The following is a 14079-nucleotide window of genomic DNA, read 5'->3' as shown; positions in this document are numbered from 1 at the left end:
ATTCGCATTAATTAGCACACTCATGTTTACCTTAACAAAATAAAAAAAGTGGGTCAGTCTTCAGCCGCCAGTGAGGATTGAACTCACGCTAGGTGGTTTACGAGACTCAGCGCTCTGCAACTGAGCTATAGCGGCGCTTCTTACAGGCAGCAGTCTTCAGATCAGACATTAGGGAGCTCTCGCGCCTCTCGGTGCATATTGAATATGGATTTCTATCTCATCGCATTAATTAGCACATCTCGGGGCATGTTTACCTAGACAAAATAAAAAAAGTGGTCAGTCTCAGCCGCCAGTGAGGATTGTGAACTCACGCAAGCTGGTTTACAAGACCTAGCGCTCTGCCACTGAGCTATAGCGGCGCTTCTTACAGCAGCTCTTCAGGATCAGACATTAGGGAAGCTCTCGCGCCTCGGGTGCATATTGAATATAGATTTCTATCTCATCGCATTAATTAGCACATCATGTTTACCTACAAAATAAAGAAAAGTGGTCAGTCTTCAGCCGCCAGTGAGGATTGAACTCACGACCGCTGGTTACGAGACCAGCGGCTCTGGCTCTCACTATATCGGCTCTTTCTTACAGCAGCTCCTTCAGATCAGACTTTAGGGAAGGCGCTCGCGCCTCTCGTGCATATAGAATATGGATTTCTATCTCATCGCATTAAGTTAGCACACTCATGTTTACCTAACGAAATAAAAAAAGTGGTCAGTCTTCGAGCCTGCCAGTGAGGATTGAACTCACGACCGCTGGTTTCTGCAGACCTAGCGCTCTGGCACTGAGGCTATAGGCGGCGCTTCTTACAGCAGCTCCTTCAGATCAGACATTAGGGATTGCTGCTCGCGCCTGCTCGGTGCATATTGAATATAGATTTCTATCTCATCGCATTAATTAGCACATCATGTTTACCTAACAAAATAATAAAAGTGGTCAGTCTTCAGCCGCCAGTGAGGATTGAACTCACGCAAGGTGGTTTACGAGACCAGCGCTCTGCCACTGAGCTATAGCGGCGCTTCTTACAGCAGCTCCTTCAGATCAACATTAGGGAAGCTCTCGCGCCTCTCGGTGCATATTGAATATGGATTTTCTATCTCATCGCATTAATTAGCACACTCATGTTTACCTAACAAAATAAAAAAAGTGGTCAGTCTTCAGCCGCCAGTGAGGATTTGAACTCACGGACCGCTGGTTTACGAGACCAGCGCTCTGCCACTGAGCTTATAGCGGCGCTTCTTACAGCAGCTCTCAGATCAGACATTAGGAAGCTCTCGCGCCTCTCGGTGCATATTGAATATGGATTTCTATCTCATCGCATTAATTAGTCACACTCATGTTTACCTAACGAAAATAAAAAAAGTGAGTTCAGTCTGCAGCCGCAGTGAGGATTGAACTCACGCAAGCTGGTTTACGAGACCAGCGCTCTGCCACTGAGCTATAGCGGCGCTTCTTACAGCAGCTCCTTCAGATCAGACATTAGGGAAGCTCTCGCGCCTCTCGGTGCATATTGAATATGGATTTCTATCTCATCGCATTAATTAGCACACTCATGTTTACCTAACAAAATAAAAAAAGTGGTCAGTCTTCAGCCGCCAGTGAGGATTGAACTCACGCAGCTGGTTTACGAGACCAGCGCTCTGCCACTGAGCTATAGCGGCGCTTCTTACAGCAGCTCCTTCAGATCAGACATTAGGGAAGCGCTCGCGCCTCTCGGTGCATATTGAATATGGATTTTCTATCTCATCGCATTAATTAGCACACTCATGTTTACCTAACAAAATAAAAAAAAGTGGTCAGTCTTCAGCCGCCAGTGAGGATTGAACTCACGACGTGGTTACGAGACCAGCGCTCTGCCACTGAGCTATAGCGGCGCTTCTTACAGCAGCTCCTTCAGATCAGACATTAGGGGAAGCTCTCGCGCCTCTCGGTGCATATTGAATATGGATTTCTATCTCATCGCATTAATTAGCACACTCATGTTTACCTAACAAAATAAAAAAAGTGGTCAGTCTTCAGCCGCCAGTGAGGATTGAACTCACGCAAGCTGGTTTACGAGACCAGCGCTCTGCCACTGAGCTATAGCGGCGCTTCTTACAGCAGCTCCTTCAGATCAGACATTAGGGAAGCTCTCGCGCCTCTCGGTGCATATTGAATATGGATTTCTATCTCATCGCATTAATTAGCACACTCATGTTTACCTAAACAAAATAAAAAAAGTGGTCAGTCTTCAGCCGCCAGTGAGGATTGAACTCACGACAGCTGGTTTACGAGACCAGCGCTCTGCACTGAGCTATAGCGGCGCTTCTTACAGCAGCTCCTTCAGATCAGACATTAGGAAGCTCTCGCGCCTCTCGGTGCATATTGAATATGGATTTCTATCTCATCGCATTAATTAGCACACTCATGTTTACCTAACAAAATAAAAAAAGTGGTCAGTCTTCAGCCGCCAGTGAGGATTGAACTCACGCAAGCTGGTTTACGAGACCAGCGCTCTGCCACTGAGCTATAGCGGCGCTTCTTACAGCAGCTCCTTCAGATCAGACATTAGGGAAGCTCTCGCGCCTCTCGGTGCATATTGAATATGGATTTCTATCTCATCGCATTAATTAGCACACTCATGTTTACCTAACAAAATAAAAAAAGTGGTCAGTCTTCAGCCGCCAGTGAGGATTGAACTCACGCAAGCTGGTTTACGAGACCAAGCGCTCTGCCACTGAGCTATAGCGGCGCTTCTTACAGCAGCTCCTTCAGATCAGACATTAGGGAAGCGCTCGCGCCTCTCGGTGCATATTGAATATGGATTTTCTATCTCATCGCATTAATTAGCACACTCATGTTTACCTAACAAAATAAAAAAAGTGGTCAGTCTTCAGCCGCCAGTGAGGATTGAACTCACGCAAGCTGGTTTACGAGACCAGCGCTCTGCCACTGAGCTATAGCGGCGCTTCTTACAGCAGCTCCTTCAGATCAGAGATTAGGGAAAGCTCTCGCGCCTCTCGGTGCATATTGAATATGGATTTCTATCTCATCGCATTAATTAGCACACTCATGTTTACCTAACAAAATAAATCCAGAAGATAGAAAGTGGTCAGACTTCAGCCGCCAGTGAGGATTGAACTCACGCAAGCTGGGTTTACGAGACCAGCGCTCTGCCACTGAGCTATAGCGGCGCTTCTTACAGCAGCTCCTTCAGATCAGACATTAGGGAAGCTCTCGCGCCTCTCGGTGCATATTGAATATGGATTTCTATCTCATCGCATTAATTAGCACACTCATGTTTACCTAACAAAATAAAAAAAGTGGTCAGTCTTCAGCCGCCAGTGAGGATTGAACTCACGCAAGCTGGTTTACGAGACCAGCGCTCTGCCACTGAGCTTATAGCGGCGCTTCTTACAGCAGCTCCTTCAGATCAGACATTAGGGAAGCTCTCGCGCCTCTCGGTGCATATTGAATATGGATTTCTATCTCATCGCATAAATTAGCACACTCATGTTTACCTAACAAAATAAAAAAAGTGGTCAGTCTTCAGCCGCCAGTGAGGATTGAACTCACGCCAAGCTGGTTTACGAGACCAGCGCTCTGCCACTGAGCTATAGCGGCGCTTCTTACAGCAGCTCCTTCAGATCAGACATTAGGGAAGCTCTCGCGCCTCTCGGTGCATATTGAATATGGATTTCTATCTCATCGCATTAATTAGCACACTCATGTTTACCTAACAAAATAAAAAAAGTGGTCAGTCTTCAGCCGCCAGTGAGGATTGAACTCACGCAAGCTGGTTTACGAGACCAGCGCTCTGCCACTGAGCTATAGCGGCGCTTCTTACAGCAGCTCCTTCAGATCAGACATTAGGGAAGCTCTCGCGCCTCTCGGTGCATATTGAATATGGATTTCTATCTCATCGCATTAATTAGCACACTCATGTTTACCTAACAAAATAAAAAAAGTGGTCAGTCTTCAGCCGCCAGTGAGGATTGAACTCACGCAAGCTGGTTTACGAGACCAGCGCTCTGCCACTGAGCTATAGCGGCGCTTCTTACAGCAGCTCCTTCAGATCAGACATTAGGGAAGCTCTCGCGCCTCTCGGTGCATATTGAATATGGATTTCTATCTCATCGCATTAATTAGCACACTCATGTTTACCTAACAAAATAAAAAAAGTGGTCAGTCTTCAGCCGCCAGTGAGGATTGAACTCACGCAAGCTGGTTTACGAGACCAGCGCTCTGCCACTGAGCTATAGCGGCGCTTCTTACAGCAGCTCCTTCAGATCAGACATTAGGGAAGCTCTCGCGCCTCTCGGTGCATATTGAATATGGATTTCTATCTCATCGCATTAATTAGCACACTCATGTTTACCTAACAAAATAAAAAAAGTGGTCAGTCTTCAGCCGCCAGTGAGGATTGAACTCACGCAAGCTGGTTTACGAGACCAGCGCTCTGCCACTGAGCTATAGCGGCGCTTCTTACAGCAGCTCCTTCAGATCAGACATTAGGAAGCTCTCGCGCCTCTCGGTGCATATTGAATATGGATTTCTATCTCATCGCATTAATTAGCACACTCATGTTTACCTACAAAATAAAAAAAAGTGGTCAGTCTTCAGCCGCCAGTGAGGATTGAACTCACGCAAGCTGGTTTACGAGACCAGCGCTCTGCCACTGAGCTATAGCGGCGCTTCTTACAGCAGCTCCTTCAGATCAGACATTAGGAAGCTCTCGCGCCTCTCGTGCATATTGAATATGGATTTCTATCTCATCGCATTAATTAGCACACTCATGTTTACCTAACAAAATAAAAAAAGTGGTCAGTCTTCAGCCGCCAGTGAGGATTGAACTCACGCAAGCTGGTTTACGAGACCAGCGCTCTGCCACTGAGCTATAGCGGCGCTTCTTACAGCAGCTCCTTCAGATCAGACATTAGGGAAGCTCTCGCGCCTCTCGGTGCATATTGAATATGGATTTCTATCTCATCGCATTAATTAGCACACTCATGTTTACCTAACAAAATAAAAAAAGTGGTCAGTCTTCAGCCGCCAGTGAGGATTGAACTCACGCAAGCTGTTTTACGAGACCAGCGCTCTGCCACTGAGCTATAGCGGCGCTTCTTACAGCAGCTCCTTCAGATCAGACATTAGGGAAGCTCTCGCGCCTCTCGGTGCATATTGAATATGGATTTCTATCTCATCGCATTAATTAGCACACTCATGTTTACCTAACAAAATAAAAAAAAGTGGTCAGTCTTCAGCCGCCAGTGAGGATTGAACTCACGCAAGCTGTTTTACGAGACCAGCGCTCTGCCACTGAGCTATAGCGGCGCTTCTTACAGCAGCTCCTTCAGATCAGACATTAGGGAAGCTCTCGCGCCTCTCGGTGCATATTGAATATGGATTTCTATCTCATCGCATTAATTAGCACACTCATGTTTACCTAACAAAATAAAAAAAGTGGTCAGTCTTCAGCCGCCAGTGAGGATTGAACTCACGCAAGCTGTTTTACGAGACCAGCGCTCTGCCACTGAGCTATAGCGGCGCTTCTTACAGCAGCTCCTTCAGATCAGACATTAGGGAAGCTCTCGCGCCTCTCGGTGCATATTGAATATGGATTTCTATCTCATCGCATTAATTAGCACACTCATGTTTACCTTAACAAAATAAAAAAAGTGGTCAGTCTTCAGCCGCCAGTGAGGACTGAACTCACGCAAGCTGTTTACGAGACCAGCGCTCTGCCACTGAGCTATAGCGGCGCTTCTTACAGCAGCTCCTTCAGATCAGACATTAGGGAAGCTCTCGCGCCTCTCGGTGCATATTGAATATGGATTTCTATCTCATCGCATTAATTAGCACACTCATGTTTACCTAACAAAATAAAAAAGTGGTCAGTCTTCAGCCGCCAGTGAGGATTGAACTCACGCAAGCTGGTTTACGAGACCAGCGCTCTGCCACTGAGCTATAGCGGCGCTTCTTACAGCAGCTCCTTCAGATCAGACATTAGGGAAGCTCTCGCGCCTCTCGGTGCATATTGAATGTGGATTTCTATCTCATCGCATTAATTAGCACACTCATGTTTACCTAACAAAATAAAAAAAGTGGTCAGTCTTCAGCCGCCAGTGAGGATTGAACTCACGCAAGCTGGTTTACGAGACCAGCGCTCTGCCACTGAGCTATAGCGGCGCTTCTTACAGCAGCTCCTTCAGATCAGACATTAGGGAAGCTCTCGCGCCTCTCGGTGCATATTGAATATGGATTTCTATCTCATCGCATTAATTAGCACACTCATGTTTACCTAACAAAATAAAAAAAGTGGTCAGTCTTCAGCCGCCAGTGAGGATTGAACTCACGCAAGCTGTTTACGAGACCAGCGCTCTGCCACTGAGCTATAGCGGCGCTTCTTACAGCAGCTCCTTCAGATCAGACATTAGGGAAGCTCTCGCGCCTCTCGGTGCATATTGAATATGGATTTCTATCTCATCGCATTAATTAGCACACTCATGTTTACCTAACAAAATAAAAAAAAGTGGTCAGTCTTCAGCGCCAGTGAGGATTGAACTCACGCAAGCTTGTTTTACGAGACCAGCGCTCTGCCACTGAGCTATAGCGGCGCTTCTTACAGCAGCTCCTTCAGATCAGACATTAGGGAAGCTCTCGCGCCTCTCGGTGCATATTGAATATGGATTTCTATCTCATCGCATTAATTAGCACACTCATGTTTACCTAACAAAATAAAAAAAGTGGTCAGTCTTCAGCCGCCAGTGAGGATTGAACTCACGCAAGCTGGTTTACGAGACCAGCGCTCTGCCACTGAGCTATAGCGGCGCTTCTTACAGCAGCTCCTTCAGATCAGACATTAGGGAAGCTCTCGCGCCTCTCGGTGCATATTGAATATGGATTTCTATCTCATCGCATTAATTAGCACACTCATGTTTACCTAACAAAATAAAACAAAAGTGGTCAGTCTTCAGCCGCCAGTGAGGATTGAACTCACGCAAGCTGGTTTACGAGACCAGCGCTCTGCCACTGAGCTATAGCGGCGCTTCTTACAGCAGCTCCTTCAGATCAGACATTAGGGAAGCTCTCGCGCCTCTCGTGCATATTGAATATGGATTTCTATCTCATCGCATTAATTAGCACACTCATGTTTACCTAACAAAAATAAAAAAAGTGGTCAGTCTTCAGCCGCCAGTGAGGATTGAACTCACGCAAGCTGGTTTACGAGACCAGCGCTCTGCCACTGAGCTATAGCGGCGCTTCTTACAGCAGCTCCTTCAGATCAGACATTAGGGAAGCTCTCGCGCCTCTCGGTGCATATTGAATATGGATTTCTATCTCATCGCATTAATTAGCACACTCATGTTTACCTAACAAAATAAAAAAGTGGTCAGTCTTCAGCCGCCAGTGAGGATTGAACTCACGCAAGCTGGTTTACGAGACCAGCACTCTGCCACTGAGCTATAGCGGCGCTTTCTTACAGCAGCTCCTTCAGATCAGACATTAGGGAAGCTCTCGCGCCTCTCGGTGCATATTGAATATGGATTTCTATCTCATCGCATTAATTAGCACACTCATGTTTACCTAACAAAATAAAAAAAGTGGTCAGTCTTCAGCCGCCAGTGAGGATCTGAACTCACGCAAGCTGTTTTACGAGACCAGCGCTCTGCCACTGAGCTATAGCGGCGCTTCTTACAGCAGCTCCTTCAGATCAGACATTAGGGAAGCTCTCGCGCCTCTCGGTGCATATTGAATATGGATTTCTATCTCATCGCATTAATTAGCACACTCATGTTTACCTAACAAAATAAAAAAGTGGTCAGTCTTCAGCCGCCAGTGAGGATTGAACTCACGCAAGCTGGTTTACGAGACCAGCGCTCTGCCACTGAGCTATAGCGGCGCTTCTTACAGCAGCTCCTTCAGATCAGACATTAGGGAAGCTCTCGCGCCTCTCGGTGCATATTGAATATGGATTTCTATCTCATCGCATTAATTAGCACACTCATGTTTACCTAACAAAATAAAAAAGTGGTCAGTCTTCAGCCGCCAGTGAGGATTGAACTCACGCAAGCTGGTTTACGAGACCAGCGCTCTGCCACTGAGCTATAGCGGCGCTTCTTACAGCAGCTCCTTCAGATCAGACATTAGGGAAGCTCTCGCGCCTCTCGGTGCATATTGAATATGGATTTCTATCTCATCGCATTAATTAGCACACTCATGTTACCTAACAAAATAAAAAAGTGGTCAGTCTTCAGCCGCCAGTGAGGATTGAACTCACGCAAAGCTGGTTTACGAGACCAGCGCTCTGCCACTGAGCTATAGCGGCGCTTCTTACAGCAGCTCCTTCAGATCAGACATTAGGGAAGCTCTCGCGCCTCTCGGTGCATATTGAATATGATTCTATCTCATCGCATTAATTAGCACACTCATGTTTACCTAACAAAATAAAAAAGTGGGTCAGTCTTCAGCCGCCAGTGAGGATTGAACTCACGCAAGCTGGTTTACAGACCAGCGCTCTGCCACTGAGCTATAGCGGCGCTTCTTACAGCAGCTCCTTCAGATCAGACATTAGGGAAGCTCTCGCGCCTCTCGGTGCATATTGAATATAGATTTCTATCTCATCGCATTAATTAGCACATTCATGTTTACCTAACAAAATAAAAAAAGTGGTCAGTCTTCAGCCGCCAGTGAGGATTGAACTCACGACCGCTGGTTTACGAGACCAGCGCTCTGCCACTGAGCTATAGCGGCGCTTCTTACAGCAGCTCCTTCAGATCAGACATTAGGGAAGCGCTCGCGCCTCTCGGTGCATATAGAATATGGATTTCTATCTCATCGCATTAATTAGCACACTCATGTTTACCTAACAAAATAAAAAAAGTGGTCAGTCTTCAGCCGCCAGTGAGGATTGAACTCACGACCGCTGGTTTACGAGACCAGCGCTCTGCCACTGAGCTATAGCGGCGCTTCTTACAGCAGCTCCTTCAGATCAGACATTAGGGAAGCGCTCGCGCCTCTCGGTGCATATTGAATATAGATTTCTATCTCATCGCATTAATTAGCACATTCATGTTTACCTAACAAAATAAAAAAAGTGGTCAGTCTTCAGCCGCCAGTGAGGATTGAACTCACGCAAGGTGGTTTACGAGACCAGCGCTCTGCACTGAGCTATAGCGGCGCTTCTTACAGCAGCTCCTTCAGATCAGACATTAGGGAAGCTCTCGCGCCTCTCGGTGCATATTGAATATGGATTTCTATCTCATCGCATTAATTAGCACACTCATGTTTACCTAACAAAATAAAAAAAGTGGTCAGTCTTCAGCCGCCAGTGAGGATTGAACTCACGACCGCTGGTTTACGAGACCAGCGCTCTGCCACTGAGCTATAGCGGCGCTTCTTACAGCAGCTCCTTCAGATCAGACATTAGGGAAGCTCTCGCGCCTCTCGGTGCATATTGAATATGGATTTCTATCTCATCGCATTAATTAGCACACTCATGTTTACCTAACAAAATAAAAAAAGTGGTCAGTCTTCAGCCGCCAGTGAGGATTGAACTCACGCAAGGTGGTTTACGAGACCAGCGCTCTGCCACTGAGCTATAGCGGCGCTTCTTACAGCAGCTCCTTCAGATCAGATATTAGGGAAGCTCTCGCGCCTCTCGGTGCATATTGAATATGGATTTCTATCTCATCGCATTAATTAGCACACTCATGTTTACCTAACAAAATAAAAAAAGTGGTCAGTCTTCAGCCGCCAGTGAGGATTGAACTCACGCAAGCTGGTTTACGAGACCAGCGCTCTGCCACTGAGCTATAGCGGCGCTTCTTACAGCAGCTCCTTCAGATCAGACATTAGGGAAGCTCTCGCGCCTCTCGGTGCATATTGAATATGGATTTCTATCTCATCGCATTAATTAGCACACTCATGTTTACCTAACAAAATAAAAAAAGTGGTCAGTCTTCAGCCGCCAGTGAGATTGAACTCACGACCGCTGGTTTACGAGACCAGCGCTCTGCCACTGAGCTATAGCGGCGCTTCTTACAGCAGCTCCTTCAGATCAGACATTAGGGAAGCTCTCGCGCCTCTCGGTGCATATTGAATATGGATTTCTATCTCATCGCATTAATTAGCACACTCATGTTTACCTAACAAAATAAAAAAAGTGGTCAGTCTTCAGCCGCCAGTGAGGATTGAACTCACGACCGCTGGTTTACGAGACCAGCGCTCTGCCACTGAGCTATAGCGGCGCTTCTTACAGCAGCTCCTTCAGATCAGACATTAGGGAAGCTCTCGCGCCTCTCGGTGCATATTGAATATGGATTTCTATCTCATCGCATTAATTAGCACACTCATGTTTACCTAACAAAATAAAAAAAGTGGTCAGTCTTCAGCCGCCAGTGAGGATTGAACTCACGACCGCTGGTTTACGAGACCAGCGCTCTGCCACTGAGCTATAGCGGCGCTTCTTACAGCAGCTCCTTCAGATCAGACATTAGGGAAGCGCTCGCGCCTCTCGGTGCATATTGAATGTGGATTTCTATCTCATCGCATTAATTAGCACACTCATGTTTACCTAACAAAATAAAAAAAGTGGTCAGTCTTCAGCCGCCAGTGAGGATTGAACTCACGCAAGCTGGTTTACGAGACCAGCGCTCTGCCACTGAGCTATAGCGGCGCTTCTTACAGCAGCTCCTTCAGATCAGACATTAGGGAAGCTCTCGCGCCTCTCGGTGCATATTGAATATGGATTTCTATCTCATCGCATTAATTAGCACACTCATGTTTACCTAACAAAATAAAAAAAGTGGTCAGTCTTCAGCCGCCAGTGAGGATTGAACTCACGCAAGCTGGTTTACGAGACCAGCGCTCTGCCACTGAGCTATAGCGGCGCTTCTTACAGCAGCTCCTTCAGATCAGACATTAGGGAAGCTCTCGCGCCTCTCGGTGCATATTGAATATGGATTTCTATCTCATCGCATTAATTAGCACACTCATGTTTACCTAACAAAATAAAAAAAGTGGTCAGTCTTCAGCCGCCAGTGAGATTGAACTCACGACAGCTGGTTTACGAGACCAGCGCTCTGCCACTGAGCTATAGCGGCGCTTCTTACAGCAGCTCCTTCAGATCAGACATTAGGGAAGCTCTCGCGCCTCTCGGTGCATATTGAATATGGATTTCTATCTCATCGCATTAATTAGCACACTCATGTTTACCTAACAAAATAAAAAAAGTGGTCAGTCTTCAGCCGCCAGTGAGGATTGAACTCACGACCGCTGGTTTACGAGACCAGCGCTCTGCCACTGAGCTATAGCGGCGCTTCTTACAGCAGCTCCTTCAGATCAGACATTAGGGAAGCGCTCGCGCCTCTCGGTGCATATTGAATGTGGATTTCTATCTCATCGCATTAATTAGCACACTCATGTTTACCTAACAAAATAAAAAAAGTGGTCAGTCTTCAGCCGCCAGTGAGGATTGAACTCACGCAAGCTGGTTTACGAGACCAGCGCTCTGCCACTGAGCTATAGCGGCGCTTCTTACAGCAGCTCCTTCAGATCAGACATTAGGGAAGCTCTCGCGCCTCTCGGTGCATATTGAATATGGATTTCTATCTCATCGCATTAATTAGCACACTCATGTTTACCTAACAAAATAAAAAAAGTGGTCAGTCTTCAGCCGCCAGTGAGGATTGAACTCACGACCGCTGGTTTACGAGACCAGCGCTCTGCCACTGAGCTATAGCGGCGCTTCTTACAGCAGCTCCTTCAGATCAGACATTAGGGAAGCTCTCGCGCCTCTCGGTGCATATTGAATATGGATTTCTATCTCATCGCATTAATTAGCACACTCATGTTTACCTAACAAAATAAAAAAAGTGGTCAGTCTTCAGCCGCCAGTGAGGATTGAACTCACGCAAGGTGGTTTACGAGACCAGCGCTCTGCCACTGAGCTATAGCGGCGCTTCTTACAGCAGCTCCTTCAGATCAGATATTAGGGAAGCTCTCGCGCCTCTCGGTGCATATTGAATATGGATTTCTATCTCATCGCATTAATTAGCACACTCATGTTTACCTAACAAAATAAAAAAAGTGGTCAGTCTTCAGCCGCCAGTGAGGATTGAACTCACGCAAGCTGGTTTACGAGACCAGCGCTCTGCCACTGAGCTATAGCGGCGCTTCTTACAGCAGCTCCTTCAGATCAGACATTAGGGAAGCTCTCGCGCCTCTCGGTGCATATTGGATATGGATTTCTATCTCATCGCATTAATTAGCACACTCATGTTTACCTAACAAAATAAAAAAAGTGGTCAGTCTTCAGCCGCCAGTGAGGATTGAACTCACGCAAGCTGTTTTACGAGACCAGCGCTCTGCCACTGAGCTATAGCGGCGCTTCTTACAGCAGCTCCTTCAGATCAGACATTAGGGAAGCTCTCGCGCCTCTCGGTGCATATTGAATATGGATTTCTATCTCATCGCATTAATTAGCACACTCATGTTTACCTAACAAAATAAAAAAAGTGGTCAGTCTTCAGCCGCCAGTGAGGATTGAACTCACGCAAGCTGTTTTACGAGACCAGCGCTCTGCCACTGAGCTATAGCGGCGCTTCTTACAGCAGCTCCTTCAGATCAGACATTAGGGAAGCTCTCGCGCCTCTCGGTGCATATTGAATATGGATTTCTATCTCATCGCATTAATTAGCACACTCATGTTTACCTAACAAAATAAAAAAAGTGGTCAGTCTTCAGCCGCCAGTGAGGATTGAACTCACGCAAGCTGGTTTACGAGACCAGCACTCTGCCACTGAGCTATAGCGGCGCTTCTTACAGCAGCTCCTTCAGATCAGACATTAGGGAAGCTCTCGCGCCTCTCGGTGCATATTGAATATGGATTTCTATCTCATCGCATTAATTAGCACACTCATGTTTACCTAACAAAATAAAAAAAGTGGTCAGTCTTCAGCCGCCAGTGAGGACTGAACTCACGCAAGCTGTTTTACGAGACCAGCGCTCTGCCACTGAGCTATAGCGGCGCTTCTTACAGCAGCTCCTTCAGATCAGACATTAGGGAAGCTCTCGCGCCTCTCGGTGCATATTGAATATGGATTTCTATCTCATCGCATTAATTAGCACACTCATGTTTACCTAACAAAATAAAAAAGTGGTCAGTCTTCAGCCGCCAGTGAGGATTGAACTCACGCAAGCTGGTTTACGAGACCAGCGCTCTGCCACTGAGCTATAGCGGCGCTTCTTACAGCAGCTCCTTCAGATCAGACATTAGGGAAGCTCTCGCGCCTCTCGGTGCATATTGAATATGGATTTCTATCTCATCGCATTAATTAGCACACTCATGTTTACCTAACAAAATAAAAAAGTGGTCAGTCTTCAGCCGCCAGTGAGGATTGAACTCACGCAAGCTGGTTTACGAGACCAGCGCTCTGCCACTGAGCTATAGCGGCGCTTCTTACAGCAGCTCCTTCAGATCAGACATTAGGGAAGCTCTCACGCCTCTCGGTGCATATTGAATATGGATTTCTATCTCATCGCATTAATTAGCACACTCATGTTTACCTAACAAAATAAAAAAGTGGTCAGTCTTCAGCCGCCAGTGAGGATTGAACTCACGCAAACTGGTTTACGAGACCAGCGCTCTGCCACTGAGCTATAGCGGCGCTTCTTACAGCAGCTCCTTCAGATCAGACATTAGGGAAGCTCTCGCGCCTCTCGGTGCATATTGAATATAGATTTCTATCTCATCGCATTAATTAGCACACTCATGTTTACCTAACAAAATAAAAAAAGTGGTCAGTCTTCAGCCGCCAGTGAGGATTGAACTCACGCAAGCTGGTTTACAAGACCAGCGCTCTGCCACTGAGCTATAGCGGCGCTTCTTACAGCAGCTCCTTCAGATCAGACATTAGGGAAGCTCTCGCGCCTCTCGGTGCATATTGAATATAGATTTCTATCTCATCGCATTAATTAGCACATTCATGTTTACCTAACAAAATAAAAAAAGTGGTCAGTCTTCAGCCGCCAGTGAGGATTGAACTCACGACCGCTGGTTTACGAGACCAGCGCTCTGCCACTGAGCTATAGCGGCGCTTCTTACAG

General features: G+C 46.7%; 40 non-coding genes across 40 annotated transcripts; all 40 read right to left on the bottom strand.

Moving 5' to 3' along the window:
• Positions 1–284: 284 nt before the first annotated feature.
• Positions 285–359, bottom strand: TRNAT-UGU (transfer RNA threonine (anticodon UGU)). The gene has a single exon. It is a non-coding gene; the product is annotated as a tRNA-Thr (tRNA).
• Positions 360–1581: 1222 nt separating this feature from the next.
• Positions 1582–1652, bottom strand: TRNAT-CGU (transfer RNA threonine (anticodon CGU)). The gene has a single exon. It is a non-coding gene; the product is annotated as a tRNA-Thr (tRNA).
• Positions 1653–2008: 356 nt separating this feature from the next.
• TRNAT-CGU (transfer RNA threonine (anticodon CGU)) lies at positions 2009–2080 on the bottom strand. The gene has a single exon. It is a non-coding gene; the product is annotated as a tRNA-Thr (tRNA).
• Positions 2081–2435: 355 nt separating this feature from the next.
• Positions 2436–2507, bottom strand: TRNAT-CGU (transfer RNA threonine (anticodon CGU)). The gene has a single exon. It is a non-coding gene; the product is annotated as a tRNA-Thr (tRNA).
• A 358-nt stretch (positions 2508–2865) lies between these two features.
• On the bottom strand, positions 2866–2937 carry TRNAT-CGU (transfer RNA threonine (anticodon CGU)). Its single transcript has one exon. It is a non-coding gene; the product is annotated as a tRNA-Thr (tRNA).
• A 584-nt stretch (positions 2938–3521) lies between these two features.
• Positions 3522–3594, bottom strand: TRNAT-CGU (transfer RNA threonine (anticodon CGU)). The gene has a single exon. It is a non-coding gene; the product is annotated as a tRNA-Thr (tRNA).
• Positions 3595–3736: 142 nt separating this feature from the next.
• On the bottom strand, positions 3737–3808 carry TRNAT-CGU (transfer RNA threonine (anticodon CGU)). Its single transcript has one exon. It is a non-coding gene; the product is annotated as a tRNA-Thr (tRNA).
• A 142-nt stretch (positions 3809–3950) lies between these two features.
• On the bottom strand, positions 3951–4022 carry TRNAT-CGU (transfer RNA threonine (anticodon CGU)). The gene has a single exon. It is a non-coding gene; the product is annotated as a tRNA-Thr (tRNA).
• A 142-nt stretch (positions 4023–4164) lies between these two features.
• On the bottom strand, positions 4165–4236 carry TRNAT-CGU (transfer RNA threonine (anticodon CGU)). Its single transcript has one exon. It is a non-coding gene; the product is annotated as a tRNA-Thr (tRNA).
• Positions 4237–4378: 142 nt separating this feature from the next.
• On the bottom strand, positions 4379–4450 carry TRNAT-CGU (transfer RNA threonine (anticodon CGU)). Its single transcript has one exon. It is a non-coding gene; the product is annotated as a tRNA-Thr (tRNA).
• Positions 4451–4591: 141 nt separating this feature from the next.
• TRNAT-CGU (transfer RNA threonine (anticodon CGU)) lies at positions 4592–4663 on the bottom strand. The gene has a single exon. It is a non-coding gene; the product is annotated as a tRNA-Thr (tRNA).
• Positions 4664–4803: 140 nt separating this feature from the next.
• Positions 4804–4875, bottom strand: TRNAT-CGU (transfer RNA threonine (anticodon CGU)). The gene has a single exon. It is a non-coding gene; the product is annotated as a tRNA-Thr (tRNA).
• Positions 4876–5873: 998 nt separating this feature from the next.
• TRNAT-CGU (transfer RNA threonine (anticodon CGU)) lies at positions 5874–5945 on the bottom strand. The gene has a single exon. It is a non-coding gene; the product is annotated as a tRNA-Thr (tRNA).
• Positions 5946–6087: 142 nt separating this feature from the next.
• TRNAT-CGU (transfer RNA threonine (anticodon CGU)) lies at positions 6088–6159 on the bottom strand. Its single transcript has one exon. It is a non-coding gene; the product is annotated as a tRNA-Thr (tRNA).
• Positions 6160–6729: 570 nt separating this feature from the next.
• Positions 6730–6801, bottom strand: TRNAT-CGU (transfer RNA threonine (anticodon CGU)). Its single transcript has one exon. It is a non-coding gene; the product is annotated as a tRNA-Thr (tRNA).
• A 144-nt stretch (positions 6802–6945) lies between these two features.
• On the bottom strand, positions 6946–7017 carry TRNAT-CGU (transfer RNA threonine (anticodon CGU)). The gene has a single exon. It is a non-coding gene; the product is annotated as a tRNA-Thr (tRNA).
• A 142-nt stretch (positions 7018–7159) lies between these two features.
• TRNAT-CGU (transfer RNA threonine (anticodon CGU)) lies at positions 7160–7231 on the bottom strand. The gene has a single exon. It is a non-coding gene; the product is annotated as a tRNA-Thr (tRNA).
• Positions 7232–7372: 141 nt separating this feature from the next.
• On the bottom strand, positions 7373–7444 carry TRNAT-CGU (transfer RNA threonine (anticodon CGU)). Its single transcript has one exon. It is a non-coding gene; the product is annotated as a tRNA-Thr (tRNA).
• A 357-nt stretch (positions 7445–7801) lies between these two features.
• Positions 7802–7873, bottom strand: TRNAT-CGU (transfer RNA threonine (anticodon CGU)). The gene has a single exon. It is a non-coding gene; the product is annotated as a tRNA-Thr (tRNA).
• A 141-nt stretch (positions 7874–8014) lies between these two features.
• TRNAT-CGU (transfer RNA threonine (anticodon CGU)) lies at positions 8015–8086 on the bottom strand. The gene has a single exon. It is a non-coding gene; the product is annotated as a tRNA-Thr (tRNA).
• Positions 8087–8226: 140 nt separating this feature from the next.
• Positions 8227–8299, bottom strand: TRNAT-CGU (transfer RNA threonine (anticodon CGU)). The gene has a single exon. It is a non-coding gene; the product is annotated as a tRNA-Thr (tRNA).
• A 353-nt stretch (positions 8300–8652) lies between these two features.
• Positions 8653–8724, bottom strand: TRNAT-CGU (transfer RNA threonine (anticodon CGU)). Its single transcript has one exon. It is a non-coding gene; the product is annotated as a tRNA-Thr (tRNA).
• A 142-nt stretch (positions 8725–8866) lies between these two features.
• TRNAT-CGU (transfer RNA threonine (anticodon CGU)) lies at positions 8867–8938 on the bottom strand. Its single transcript has one exon. It is a non-coding gene; the product is annotated as a tRNA-Thr (tRNA).
• Positions 8939–9293: 355 nt separating this feature from the next.
• On the bottom strand, positions 9294–9365 carry TRNAT-CGU (transfer RNA threonine (anticodon CGU)). Its single transcript has one exon. It is a non-coding gene; the product is annotated as a tRNA-Thr (tRNA).
• A 356-nt stretch (positions 9366–9721) lies between these two features.
• On the bottom strand, positions 9722–9793 carry TRNAT-CGU (transfer RNA threonine (anticodon CGU)). Its single transcript has one exon. It is a non-coding gene; the product is annotated as a tRNA-Thr (tRNA).
• A 142-nt stretch (positions 9794–9935) lies between these two features.
• On the bottom strand, positions 9936–10006 carry TRNAT-CGU (transfer RNA threonine (anticodon CGU)). The gene has a single exon. It is a non-coding gene; the product is annotated as a tRNA-Thr (tRNA).
• Positions 10007–10148: 142 nt separating this feature from the next.
• On the bottom strand, positions 10149–10220 carry TRNAT-CGU (transfer RNA threonine (anticodon CGU)). The gene has a single exon. It is a non-coding gene; the product is annotated as a tRNA-Thr (tRNA).
• Positions 10221–10362: 142 nt separating this feature from the next.
• On the bottom strand, positions 10363–10434 carry TRNAT-CGU (transfer RNA threonine (anticodon CGU)). The gene has a single exon. It is a non-coding gene; the product is annotated as a tRNA-Thr (tRNA).
• Positions 10435–10576: 142 nt separating this feature from the next.
• Positions 10577–10648, bottom strand: TRNAT-CGU (transfer RNA threonine (anticodon CGU)). Its single transcript has one exon. It is a non-coding gene; the product is annotated as a tRNA-Thr (tRNA).
• A 142-nt stretch (positions 10649–10790) lies between these two features.
• Positions 10791–10862, bottom strand: TRNAT-CGU (transfer RNA threonine (anticodon CGU)). Its single transcript has one exon. It is a non-coding gene; the product is annotated as a tRNA-Thr (tRNA).
• A 355-nt stretch (positions 10863–11217) lies between these two features.
• TRNAT-CGU (transfer RNA threonine (anticodon CGU)) lies at positions 11218–11289 on the bottom strand. Its single transcript has one exon. It is a non-coding gene; the product is annotated as a tRNA-Thr (tRNA).
• A 142-nt stretch (positions 11290–11431) lies between these two features.
• On the bottom strand, positions 11432–11503 carry TRNAT-CGU (transfer RNA threonine (anticodon CGU)). The gene has a single exon. It is a non-coding gene; the product is annotated as a tRNA-Thr (tRNA).
• Positions 11504–11645: 142 nt separating this feature from the next.
• TRNAT-CGU (transfer RNA threonine (anticodon CGU)) lies at positions 11646–11717 on the bottom strand. Its single transcript has one exon. It is a non-coding gene; the product is annotated as a tRNA-Thr (tRNA).
• Positions 11718–12073: 356 nt separating this feature from the next.
• Positions 12074–12145, bottom strand: TRNAT-CGU (transfer RNA threonine (anticodon CGU)). Its single transcript has one exon. It is a non-coding gene; the product is annotated as a tRNA-Thr (tRNA).
• A 570-nt stretch (positions 12146–12715) lies between these two features.
• TRNAT-CGU (transfer RNA threonine (anticodon CGU)) lies at positions 12716–12787 on the bottom strand. The gene has a single exon. It is a non-coding gene; the product is annotated as a tRNA-Thr (tRNA).
• A 355-nt stretch (positions 12788–13142) lies between these two features.
• TRNAT-CGU (transfer RNA threonine (anticodon CGU)) lies at positions 13143–13214 on the bottom strand. Its single transcript has one exon. It is a non-coding gene; the product is annotated as a tRNA-Thr (tRNA).
• Positions 13215–13355: 141 nt separating this feature from the next.
• TRNAT-CGU (transfer RNA threonine (anticodon CGU)) lies at positions 13356–13427 on the bottom strand. Its single transcript has one exon. It is a non-coding gene; the product is annotated as a tRNA-Thr (tRNA).
• A 141-nt stretch (positions 13428–13568) lies between these two features.
• On the bottom strand, positions 13569–13640 carry TRNAT-CGU (transfer RNA threonine (anticodon CGU)). The gene has a single exon. It is a non-coding gene; the product is annotated as a tRNA-Thr (tRNA).
• A 142-nt stretch (positions 13641–13782) lies between these two features.
• Positions 13783–13854, bottom strand: TRNAT-UGU (transfer RNA threonine (anticodon UGU)). The gene has a single exon. It is a non-coding gene; the product is annotated as a tRNA-Thr (tRNA).
• Positions 13855–13996: 142 nt separating this feature from the next.
• On the bottom strand, positions 13997–14068 carry TRNAT-CGU (transfer RNA threonine (anticodon CGU)). Its single transcript has one exon. It is a non-coding gene; the product is annotated as a tRNA-Thr (tRNA).
• Positions 14069–14079: the final 11 nt, after the last annotated feature.

The sequence above is a fragment of the Amblyomma americanum genome, chromosome 6 (assembly GCF_052857255.1).
Source record: "Amblyomma americanum isolate KBUSLIRL-KWMA chromosome 6, ASM5285725v1, whole genome shotgun sequence".
Taxonomy (NCBI): domain Eukaryota; kingdom Metazoa; phylum Arthropoda; class Arachnida; order Ixodida; family Ixodidae; genus Amblyomma; species Amblyomma americanum.
The sequence above is the reverse complement of the archived record's forward strand: the minus strand, read 5'-3'. Positions and strand labels throughout refer to the sequence as shown.